The sequence below is a fragment of the Atractosteus spatula genome, chromosome 10, assembly GCF_055471065.1.
Source record: "Atractosteus spatula isolate fAtrSpa1 chromosome 10, fAtrSpa1.hap1, whole genome shotgun sequence".
Classification (NCBI taxonomy): domain Eukaryota; kingdom Metazoa; phylum Chordata; class Actinopteri; order Semionotiformes; family Lepisosteidae; genus Atractosteus; species Atractosteus spatula.
Window position 1 is genome coordinate 1,110,033 of NC_142715.1, and position 11,734 is coordinate 1,121,766.

At 40.5% G+C, this 11,734-nt stretch overlaps 2 non-coding genes across 2 annotated transcripts; both read right to left on the reverse strand.

Moving 5' to 3' along the window:
* Window positions 1–1,828: 1,828 nt before the first annotated feature.
* Window positions 1,829–1,910, reverse strand: trnan-guu (transfer RNA asparagine (anticodon GUU)). Its single transcript has one exon. It is a non-coding gene; the product is annotated as a tRNA-Asn (tRNA).
* Window positions 1,911–4,736: 2,826 nt separating this feature from the next.
* Window positions 4,737–4,847, reverse strand: trnal-caa (transfer RNA leucine (anticodon CAA)). Its single transcript has 2 exons — window positions 4,810–4,847; window positions 4,737–4,782 (listed from the first exon to the last, which is right to left on the reverse strand). It is a non-coding gene; the product is annotated as a tRNA-Leu (tRNA).
* Window positions 4,848–11,734: the final 6,887 nt, after the last annotated feature.

The window sequence follows — 11,734 nt, forward strand, 5'->3', positions numbered from 1 at the left end:
TTCGGAATAGTATATCTTCTCGTGTCTGTGGCTGTTATCCTACAATAACGGTGGTGAAATAGCAGGAATGTGCGGAAAGAATCGGAGATTGAACAGAAGACTCATCCAGTCGATAGTAAGGTTGTGTAGGACCGCATACCCTACGATGTCAGTGTTGAGTAGTGAGGCTTAAAAGCTTCTTCACGAACCAGGAAGGAGTACAAACCTAAAGTCTTCTGATTCGTAATCAGACACGTTATCCATTGCGCCATTGGCATTTGTATTGCATTCAGAGCCGCTACTATTCATGTGTCTAGTTACTACGTCTTTCATTATGTCTGGTTTAAAATAATGTATCTTTAAAACAGACAAAGGGTTTATGAGTCTCCCTGAAATTCACACACGAAGAATAAAAAATATCGCGTTTAAAAAGAATACAGAGATGCCGGCGATAGAAAACTGAGCGTCTTAAGTGCGCGCTATCACTGAACTAAACTCCCAATCGGTAAGTTTGTCGGCGGCTTTTTAATTGTGTTAGGAAGAGCAAACAGTCCACAGTGTACATTTTAAAGGTCTAAGCAAAACAATCAGACGTGAGGATTGGGATTAGGATCCAGAACAGGAGCCTTTACTTCTTTATATACTGAGCTTTCGGGTGAACGTCAAAGTGAAAGACAAATTCGCAATTTTCACTTTTTGATTAAGGAACAAGAAAACACAATCCTTCGAGCTGGATTCAAACCAGGGACATAAGAAATGCCCACTGTTTTTGTCTATAGTCTTAAGATCTAAGCAATTGAGCTATCGAGAGGTCGGAAAGGAAACGCTTTGTCACACGTGTAGCCCAATGTAGTGTAGTGTTCCTCTATTTAAATCCCAGTTCGACGTCAAAATACTCACTCCCATAGTCTCGTTCAGAAGAAGAAATGGACCAGGCTTCCACTGTATAAACGTCCAGAGTTCTTATAAAACGTTTGAAGGGACATCAGTGCAGGCTGAAATTGGCCCTTTTTCTAGTGGGATCAGGATCATATAAAACCTTTCTTTTGGATTGAGAAGAGGATCACGGAGACACTCAAAATATCCCTGTTTTTGCTTCGTTCAAGAATGAATGGAGTATTGAGCTGTAAGCATCGGTTTAAATCAAAACTCTCTGCTACTGCAGTTGCTTGTTTGAGAGTTTCTTCAAATCTTTCAACTGAACGTTGATATCAAGGGATTGACGGTAATATCATAGGGACTTTGGTTTTCTTTTGATCGAAAATTGTATTAAAATACAAGCCTCTTTCACAGTTGTATAATACTTTCCCTTGCATCCTCAGATAAAATTTCTAAATACCACAAAGTTACAACATATGGAATAGCATTTATTTTAAAAAGTATTTAAAAATTAGCATTTATTTAGAGCTATATTTAGAGCTTAGTAAAGATAGCATTGCTAATATTGATGGAGTAGAAATGTAAAATGAATTCATAGCTTTTTCTGAACTAAAAAAGTCCTACAACGCCTCCTGAAATAGGTAAGGACTCATAGCAAGACATTGCTATTGCATTGCGCATTTTGCAGATACGACCAGTTTCTGCTTCTGGTGAGTGCATCTTTTCCAAACTGAAATTAACAAGAACATTTTCAAGATGCGCCATGTCCCTAAATCGTTCATCAGGACTACTATTAATATCAGGTGAAAGCAGTACAAAGCATAAATTTAACCTAAATATTAAGAGACTATATCTGTCAGCTACTGCTGTAAGCCATGTTCAGCCAACGCTAGAAATATTACTGCTCTACTACAGTAGCTAAAGAAAGCAAGTCCGACTTAGAAACGGATCACAAGTCGAAAACATAAACCGACGAGGATGGGATTCGAACCAATGCGTGCAAAGCACAATGGATTAACAGTCCATCACCTTAACCACTCGGCCACCTCGTTACGAGAGCTACCCCCCTTGGGCATGATTTTGCTCGGCGACCAGGCTCAGCGCACATCGACCTCAGATGTCTCAGAGCGGTGTGTCCAAGCGGCTGTATAAGAATAGGTAATAGGTTTATTCCATGCCGAAAAAAAGAAGAACGAGAACACAACGTTTCGCCCGTGGAGCCTTCTTCAGGTTTGAGAGAGACAGGGCAGTAGGCAAAGGTAAAATAGCGAGAGAACAAAGGTTTGAGGGTGGTTACCCACCTGTATAAGAATAGCATTCTGCCGGTGCTGTGGTAAAGCTGGTTAAAACACCTGTTTCATAAAGAGGAAATCGTGGATCTGAATTCCAGCGGTACCTTTTTTTTTCCTGTCTTGTTTTACAGAACATGTAATTTGGGACACTCAAAGAGGTCTTGATTTGGTTTAATGCTTTTATTCATTTCCTTTGCAGAACAACTTGTTTTTTTTTAATCATACAGCTTGCGAAAGATGAAATGCGAGCGAATTTTTTTGTTCACCAAAAGTATGTAAATGAAAAAAAGCAAGGTGTAAGCATTTCTGTGGTGCAATCGGTTAGCGTTTTCGGCTATTAACCCCCAGGTGGGTTTTTTGATCCCACCCAGGGACGCACTTCTTCCTATAGTAAACATCATCACCGCAAAAATTTAATTGTTCCGCAAAACCTGAACTATTTTGATATTTGCAGTAGTAAACAACTGAGTAGCAGAGTCAACATTACCGGGAATTTCCAATAATTACCGAAAATGGCAACTTGCAAGCAGTTAGTATTCACCCATAGAATTATATGTTCCAGTGAGTGGCGGGAGAATTCACTTATGCTCCCGTTGCATCTTCAGCTAAAGTAATTTAAAAAACAATGCAAAATTGTTCGAGAACTTGACAAGCAAAAACAACAGATCCCCGGAGTTCTATTTTAATATTTTCGTATATTTTCCTTAATTTGAATATAAATGTTAACATAAACGCTGTTCAATATAATGTAATGTTGTTGTACTTTTAAAATATTTTAGCTGAGGGTGAGAAGGGGGATATTACGCCTTGCCAAACATCTAAAATAACTGTAAAAGGGGATGGCATTTTAATAAAACTGGCAATCAAAAGAAAGTTACAATTTGTATGGTATTATGCTCAATATCCCTCGATATTGAAGGTCAGATGAGGAATTTGAAGAAACTATCAAAGAAACAACGGCAATAGCAGAGTGTTGATTTTGAACCAGTGTTTGCACCTCAATAATCCATCAGTCTTCGCTTGACAGGCTTCCTCAAGATATTCGGTGTTCTATACAAAAAATCGACAATTAAGCGCAAATGTGACAAGAGGCAAAGACTGCGGCAGAGGAGGAATAAACTCCACACGATGACTGTATGTATACGTCTGTCTAATATTCGGCCCCTGCAGGGGCATCATATTCGCTGAACTGCCTGCCAGCGTGTGTACGGGCTTATACTGTAATTCAAGAATATCAATCAGACGCTTACAACGGGTGTTTGTGTTTGTATTATTTAGAGAATTGATGAAACATTTTCAAAACTACAGCTCGAATGAAATTTAAAAAAAAAGTTTATTTGTCTCTTTGCTGTAACAACTGTGCCAAAACTATTCAGATACATCAGAATAGCATCTGAATGTAACTAGATTTTATTGGATTTTAGGAAATGTATTTTTGCGCATTTCTCTATACGATCAGAATACCTTCCTGTTCTCACCGTGTTTATTGTTTCTGCCTATGATATCTCGGAAAGAAAGACCCAGTATCTGTTCACCGAAATATTTCAGGAGTTTGCTGTGGTTTGAGAGGAGCGTATGAAGGTAATGAAGGAGGGAGGACACGCGCATTCCGCACGGGGAGCGCAGAGCAATAAGCTGCGACTGCAGCTCTCCGAGTCTTTTCTTATACAACCTCTGAGTCCGGACACAGCGTCTCCAGCCAGTGTTGAAGGTTTACAGTTCAGAAAACGGCTGTCTCGAGCAGAAACTGATCTTCCTGCTTTAGTTAAGGTTTGGTTATTGTGGGGGTTTAGCGCTTGTATCTCTCTTCTCTTACTAAACACTATCTACTGTAAAGTATATAAATAGAAGCTAAAATGCAGCTAAAATACTTCAGTAAGGCCGAGCAGATAGGAAAGTTTAATTAAAATGTTTTATGATCTATGTTCTAGTTGCCCATATTTTTTTAACTCTCTGTTCGAGCTCTGATTTAATCCTCTCGGCTCCCGCCGCTGTCACCGGGAAAGTGGCTGCATTCCGTAGGGCTACAGGCTGATTTCACAGTGCCACATTTAATGAAATACAGGGGAAACCGCAAGGAAAACGATATTGTAACGCAACGGGGGCTCAGGCGGGCGCCCTTGCCGCATTAGGTCGGCCCCATCCCGACTGAGGCTCGAACCCGGGACTCCCGCGTCTCTCTGCAGCGACCCAGCCCCGTGAGATCTTTCTGCAGCCCAGTAGCTGTAGTCTTGCTATCACAGGGAAGGGCGGTGACATCACCTGCTCTGGTACGCCGGCTCTTACACAGTGCCTGTCGGCCGTAAGCGTTACAATATGTTTTAATACATCTTCTTCTGGATTTATATTTCGGTCTTTCACCTTTGAATGCATACCGTGACCGTAAATCTTTACTCGATTACAGGCACTCAAAACAGTTCTTAAGGGAGAAATCGAAGCCTATTTGACTTTCTGCTAATCACATTGAAGTGTTCACGAAGCATTTCCCTGCCCATCATGTGCCCGCAAGCCGGTTTCTCCGTTTTCTTCTTTCTGTCGTTGTCAGCGAGCACAAGAAGACAGGAAAAATGCAAGAGAGGGAAAAGCTGTCAGGAGTGGGATTTGAACCCACACCTCTATTCAGAGACCAGAACACCCGAGCAATGGAAAGACAGGAGTCCTTGAGTCTGGCGCCTTAGACCACTCGGCCATCCTGACGAGGTACGTAAGTTGGTGTGTTAAAAACACCAGTAGTTCACAAAACTGAGAAATGTTTTGCTGGAGAAGCGCCACGTTGCCTAATGTTGCCTAAACGGATCGCGGAAATCAAATATTCGGATCGATTTAGAGTGTGCTTTACAGCCTTTGTGTAATATTTTAAATTGTTTTAAAAAAGTGTGTACTGTGTACTACGTTTAGGACTAGTTAGTGTGGTAGAATATGGAGATCGTCTCCAGCTCTGAGCTCAACTGCAACAAGAAGTCGTGCTAAACAAAGTCAGAGTTCAGCTGAACGTTTGCTCAGTGTGGTGCTCAGGACTCAGGAGTATTGTTGTGGTTCTAATTAGCACGAACTGCAGGGGCTCTGAATCAGAACATTTCAATTTATCTGTTCAGTAAGTTAAAATGCAGGACACGTTAAAATCGGATTATCACTGTGTCTCTGTCCCGTTTGTATATAACCGAATGTTTAAAAGATACCAGTAAGGACACACAACTACTAATGCGGTACTTATTGGAAATAGTCCCAAAACAAGTACGTCTGGCAGCTGGTAGACCCCTGTAATAATTTTGCAGTGACACTTTGAAGATTTACACTCTATTTAAATATTAATTTACTAAATTTCAGTTCTCCTTTCTCACACTCCCTGGCATAACTGAACTCTCACTCTCGCATACTAAAGGCTTTACATGCATTAGCTGTGATACAGATTCTAATAAAGACAGAATGAAACTGTTTGTTTTGTGTCTCATGGTGATCCTCTTCTCGATCCAAATGAAATGTTTAATATAATCCCTCGAGAAAGAAAAGGAGTCAATTTCCGCCTGGAATGATTGATGCTCCATCAAACATTTTGTAATATCTCCAGAAGTTTATACAGTAGAATCCTGGTTTGTGGCTTAAATTCAAGGTAAACAAGACTAAGGAAACTAGTTGGAAACGATGTCGATCTGGGATTTAAATCATCCGGAACATTTCACTACATTGGATAGTATGTGCCAGAGAGCAGCTCCTGACATCTGTTGATAGCTCAGTTGGTAGAGCAGAGGACTATAATTGAAACAAGAGGGAATCCTTAGGTTGCTGGCTTGACTCTGGCTTGAAGGAAGGTGCCCTTTGTGTATTTCATACAAACAGTTAAAATAGCCAATCTTTTTTCACTCAGACTTTGTTCAAAAGCTCAATAAACGACGAAGCAGAGGCTCTTGTTCTGAATTCAGCTCACGTCTGATTGTTTTGTTTTGGCCAAGATCTGATCTTTGAATTCAGGGACTACTCTGTCTGCTTTGTACAGTAATTCAAAAGTAGATACAAATGTCACATTTTTATTTTAGATATAAAGGTGTTCTCTGTTTTCAAAGGATAGGTACTTAATTGGCTTTATGATTTGAATTTGATTTTGTATCGTTGTATTATTAAGTTTGTGCTTTTTGTGTTTTTAACATATTGTGAACTTATTTTTGAAACAAATGCTTACAAAGGAAACATTGGCACACAACAGGTCAGTGGAGTTGCCATGGGCACCAGAATGGGACCCAGCTATGCCAACATTTTTGTCAGCTGGGTAGAAAAACGCTTCTTCGCTTCCTACACTGGCTATGTCCCTGACCTCTACAAACGATATATTAATGACTGCGTCGGTGCCGCCACATGCTCCAACGATCAGCTTGAATTCTTCCTGCACCATTTTACCAACTTCCACCCGTCCCTCAAATATACGGTTAACATATCTTCCACCACTCTTCCGTTTCTAGACATCCACTTGTCTATCAACTACCCCCGACTGTCCACTTCAGTTTATTACAAACCCACGGATTCAAACAGCTACCTCCTGTACAGCTCATTTCACCCCAACCACACTAAAAACTCTCTTCCCTTTTCACAGTTCCTTAGGTTACGACGATTATGCAGCAACGACATCGACTTCGAAAACCAAGCCCTCGAAATGTACTCATTTTTCATCAACAGAGGATACCCCAGCAGTGTGATTGACAGGGCCCTTGCCCGAGCCAAAAACACCCCCCGGACCATCAACCCGATCAGGAACTCCCGCCGTAACAACCGCATTCCTTTGGTGCTTCCTTACCACCCTAACACACTTCCTATCCCCAGGACCATTAACCAGAACTTTTCCATCCTACAGGATGATCCCTCCATTGGGGCCCTCTTTTCTGATCGCACTATCATCTCATATCGCCGACCACCTAATCTGCGCAACCTCCTTGTTCACAGCTCCCTTGACCGCCCTTAGCAACCATCCACACCAGGCACTTTCCCTTGCAACAGAGCTCGCTGTATCACCTGCAAGTACACAGCCACCACCACACTCATTCAAGGCCCCTCAGGACAATTCCAGATCACCCAGACAGCATCTTGTACCTCCAGCAACCTTATTTACTGTATCTCTTGCAGTAAATGCCCAGCCATCTACATTGGAGAAACATGAAGGAGACTAGGAGACCGCTTCAGAGAACACGTCAGGGCTGTGAAGATTAAAGATCTCTCCAAGCCCATTGTTTCTCATTTCACCTCTGACGGCCACGACCACTCTAATCTCTCCGTCTGTGTTCTCAAAGACGGTTTTCCGAACTCATACATCAGAAAGACCACTGAAACTAAAATTATTCTGCAGCTAGGATCACACATTCTCCCTTCCCTTAACGACAGATTACTGTTCTTTTAAATTTTCTCCATTCATAGGAAGTTTCATTTCACACCTCTCTGCACCCATTCTGACTTCACACCTCTTGATTGGCCTCTCTTTCTGTCCCCTGCTCCCGCCTCTAACTCCTCCTCCCTCTCAACCTTTGTTCTCCCGCTACTTTACCTTTGCCTACTGCCCTGTCTCTCTCACACCTGAAGAAGGCTCCACGGCCGTAACGTTGTGTTCTCTTTCTTCTTTTTTTCAGCATGGAATAAACCTATTACTTGTTCCGTGGCACACGTCTCTTTATACAAGCGGTGAATTGTATATTTGTATTAAGTAGAAGCTTCTGCGCACTTCTGGGAGTATAACAGGTTCGATATAAAGTGGCAAAAATATAAAAGGGGAAAATACCCCAGACTGGGTGTAAAGGCCTCGTTGTGACTGTTGTTTTATTGTTGAATACGGCATACTGTGCACAAAATGTTGCAGAAACACAATCTGATAGTTAAATAATTAGTATGAGGCCCTGGATCCAAATATTAAGTTCTGATTTTTTAAAGTGATATCTTCCCTTCCTCTGGTAGAAGTAACACGATGTGAGCAATTGTTTTTTGTTCTTTTTTTTTCCAAAAAGCCTCAGATGCACAGTCTGACAGCAACCAAACCAGAATGGATTCTGCTGGGAGCCGGACTGAGCTCATTCTTGCTCCCTGTGCTGAAAACAGAATTAGCTCTTCCTCGAACATCGTCTACAGCTGCTGGATGGTACTCTATGTCCTGCTGCTCCAGCAATTATTTTGATGAAAGACAGATCACTTGTGCGCTTTTAACCTTCTCGCAGCTACAGGCGAGACTGAAGCTGGCGATATAAAGGCACGCGCTGGTACACCTTCTCTAACTTTCACAATCGCGATAAACATTTTTTTAAGACCTTTGAAAAACTAGATATAGATATAGATAAAACTAGATAAAAAACATGAGCTTTATCGGTTTTTACATTAATTGATTTTGAATCAAATTTGATCGTTTTACATTGCATTTTACTTTGAAATGTAGCATGCATACCTAATCCACCAACGGACAGAGCAATATTTTACGTTGCCTTCCAGAGCTTCCAACGTGTGATGGATTTGTATGGGTGTCTGTATGATACCACTACAGCACTGGCGCAGGTGCAAAATCCACTTTCACACAACTTTTTCAGTGTCTTCTCTCTCAAATGGACCGAAGCACAGGAGCCAATATTAGAGAAAACGACAGGTGTTTAAACAGAGGATGTCCTAATGTCTGGGACAACGCATTGTGATTTTGTATAAACGCAAATGGTTTCTCATTTAAAAGCCAACAATATTCTTTTTCTCCCTGGCGCTAATAAGCTACCACACATGCGAGCTGTTGTGTGAAAGAAAATTCATATGTCCATAGGAAGGCAGAATCAAATCCAGAACTGTGTTGGTGATATCGATAAACAGGGCTTTATCGATAAACAAAACTTTACTGTATAAAAAGTTAAAATTCGTAAATATATTTTTTTTATTATGCAAAGTTTCTGTTAAACCATTCATGAAGGATTTTTAGACAAAAAAACACACCATTATATCAGAAAATATATTTACTATATCTGCATTTAACTCACTTTTTAACAATTTCAATTTCAAGGCCGATATAAATTGTTGCCCTGCTTTTTTGTCATAAATACACAAGCTTGTTATGTCTTGTGTCAGAAATAAACTGCATGAAATTTGCTAAAGCAACAAAAAGTAAGCGCCACAAAGAAGACAGACATTTGCGTTAATAGTGCAATGTTATCTCGAGCCTTTAAAATTACTTTAAATGCAATTTGTTTTTCTCTGTGGCTCTAAGGCTTTGTCATTTACTGTAGTTATTCAGGAGAACATTATGTTAATCGTATAGATGAAACGTTTAATATATTCAGGTGGGTAGCTACGTCAGCATGCGTATCTGCAAAGGAACAAGTAATATTGTAGGTTTATTCCATGCTGAAAAGAGAAGAGAGAAAACAAACCTGAAGAAGGTTTCACAGCTGAAACGTTGTGTTTTCTCTCTTCTCTTTTCAGCATGGAATAAACCTATTACTTGTTCCTTTAATATATTGTTCGGTTTGACTCAAAATGTTTTACTACAACAAGAGAGAATTATAGTATGGAGGATGAGACACATTTATGATTTCTTGGAAGAAAATGTTTTTTCTTTGCATTCGAAATGAATCGAAACTTTAGCGCAACACACAAACCCTTTGTCATTAAAGATATAATATTTTTAAACAGACAGTATAGAAAACGTCTTTTTTTACTAAGCAATTTTGGCTGGGGGCGATGCATTACTAGTAGTGGTGCTGAGGTCACTATGGTGCAGTTGAGCACCGTAAGATTAGGGCCAGTGACGTACAGTAATGTATAACGCATCTGACTGTCTGAAGATCAGCTCCTGCTCTGAGCTCAATAGCAATGCAAAACTGTGCGAAACAAAGCTGGCGAGCAGCTGAATGTGTGCTCAGTAGTCAGTAAGGTGCTGAGGGTTCAGTACTGGCGTTGTTCTAATTAGCACGAACTGCACAGGCTCTGAATCTGACCATTTCTATGGAAGCCTGTTTCCGCCAGGGAGTAAAAAAAAACGCGCTATGGTATCTCAGAATTCCGACTTAGTAACTGAGAATTGCGACTTAAAAACCTAGAATTCCGACATTATATATCGTAATTGCGACTTTATATATCACATTTGCGACTTCGAAATAACCTAAATTTCATTGTCTGTCCTTTTGTTATCGTAACAGATTCGGGTTCCAGGGCTTGTGCCCTCGCCGCTCCCACCTTAGTTCTAGCCTCACTGCATTGGGTTGAACCCAGGCCTTGCCAGCTGAGCTAAAGAAGAGTTTCTTTTTTAAGTAAAAAAGGACATACAATGGAAATATTTAAAAAGTATAAGTTTCAGCTTTTATAATTGTGAATTATTCTGGATGTGAAGTGTCTATTTCTGTATCTTATTTCATATTCTGTCTTCGTTTTTGTATTTCTGGTGTTTAAATAAAAAAAGAATTTAAAAGCCCACCGTCCACTATTCCATCCGTGTACTATGGAAGCCTCACTACCGGAAATGGGATTCCATAAAAATTAGTGTAATTAATTTGATTTTTATCAGGGAACTGTACAAGACAAGTCATCAGGCCTATAGATCCTATGATCTTGTACGATTAATCAATATAGTGTAACTGAACGGCCGACATACAATTTGTAGTTCAGGTGGGTAGCTGCATCAGCATGCGTAGGCTGCAAATGAACACGTAATAGGTTTATTCCATGCTGAAAAAAAGAAGAAAGAAAACACAACGTTTCAGCCGAAACGTGTTTTCTTTCTTCTTTTTTTAGCATGGAATAAACCTATTACTTGTTCCTTTGCGACATACAATTTGTACGATCTGGTTGCAGTGATGACGGCACCGCTCTCCCCTGCGCATAACAGGGATGCTGGCCGCCGGGACTAAAGAAAGTGTTCTTTAGCTCAGCTGGCAAGACCTGGGTTCGAGACAATGCAGTGAGGCACGAACTAGAGTGGGAGCAGCGAGGGTACAGATCCTAGAACCCGAATCCGTCACAATAACGAAATGACAGACAATTAAATATGGGCTATTTTAAAGTTGCAAATGTGAGATATAAAGTCGGAGTTGTGAGTTACTAAGTCGCAATTCTGCGATACCATAGCACGTTTTTTTGTAACTCCCTGGCGGAAACGGGCTTTCATACATTTCAATTAGTCTGATCAGTGCAGGACAAGTTAATGTAGAATCATTACTATGTCTGTCTCTTGTTTGTATATAAATGAATGTCTTTGACAACTTAATGTTAGCTTTTAATTTAGTTTTACGATGTAGGTCATGCGTTAACATATACACGAGCATACGAAATGTCTCCCTCCTGATTCAGCTCATGCTCCATAGAAGAGAAGAGATTCCCCCTGCTTCTCGTACAATCATATCAGAACAGAAGCCCGTGTCGCCCAGCTCTGATTCAAGAGCGACTCGCATCTTCAGCCCTTTTTTTTATTCGTGATCATAATTTTCTTAAGTTATGATCAATATTGAACTTTTTCTAAATAAAACGACAATAATCAAACATGCAGGCAGACTTTTGAAAAGTATTAGGAGTTGACAGGGTGCCCCTTTGGAATAGTCGTCAGAAAATGTGAGAAAAGGAAAGTTACCTAAGCTCTCACACACAGC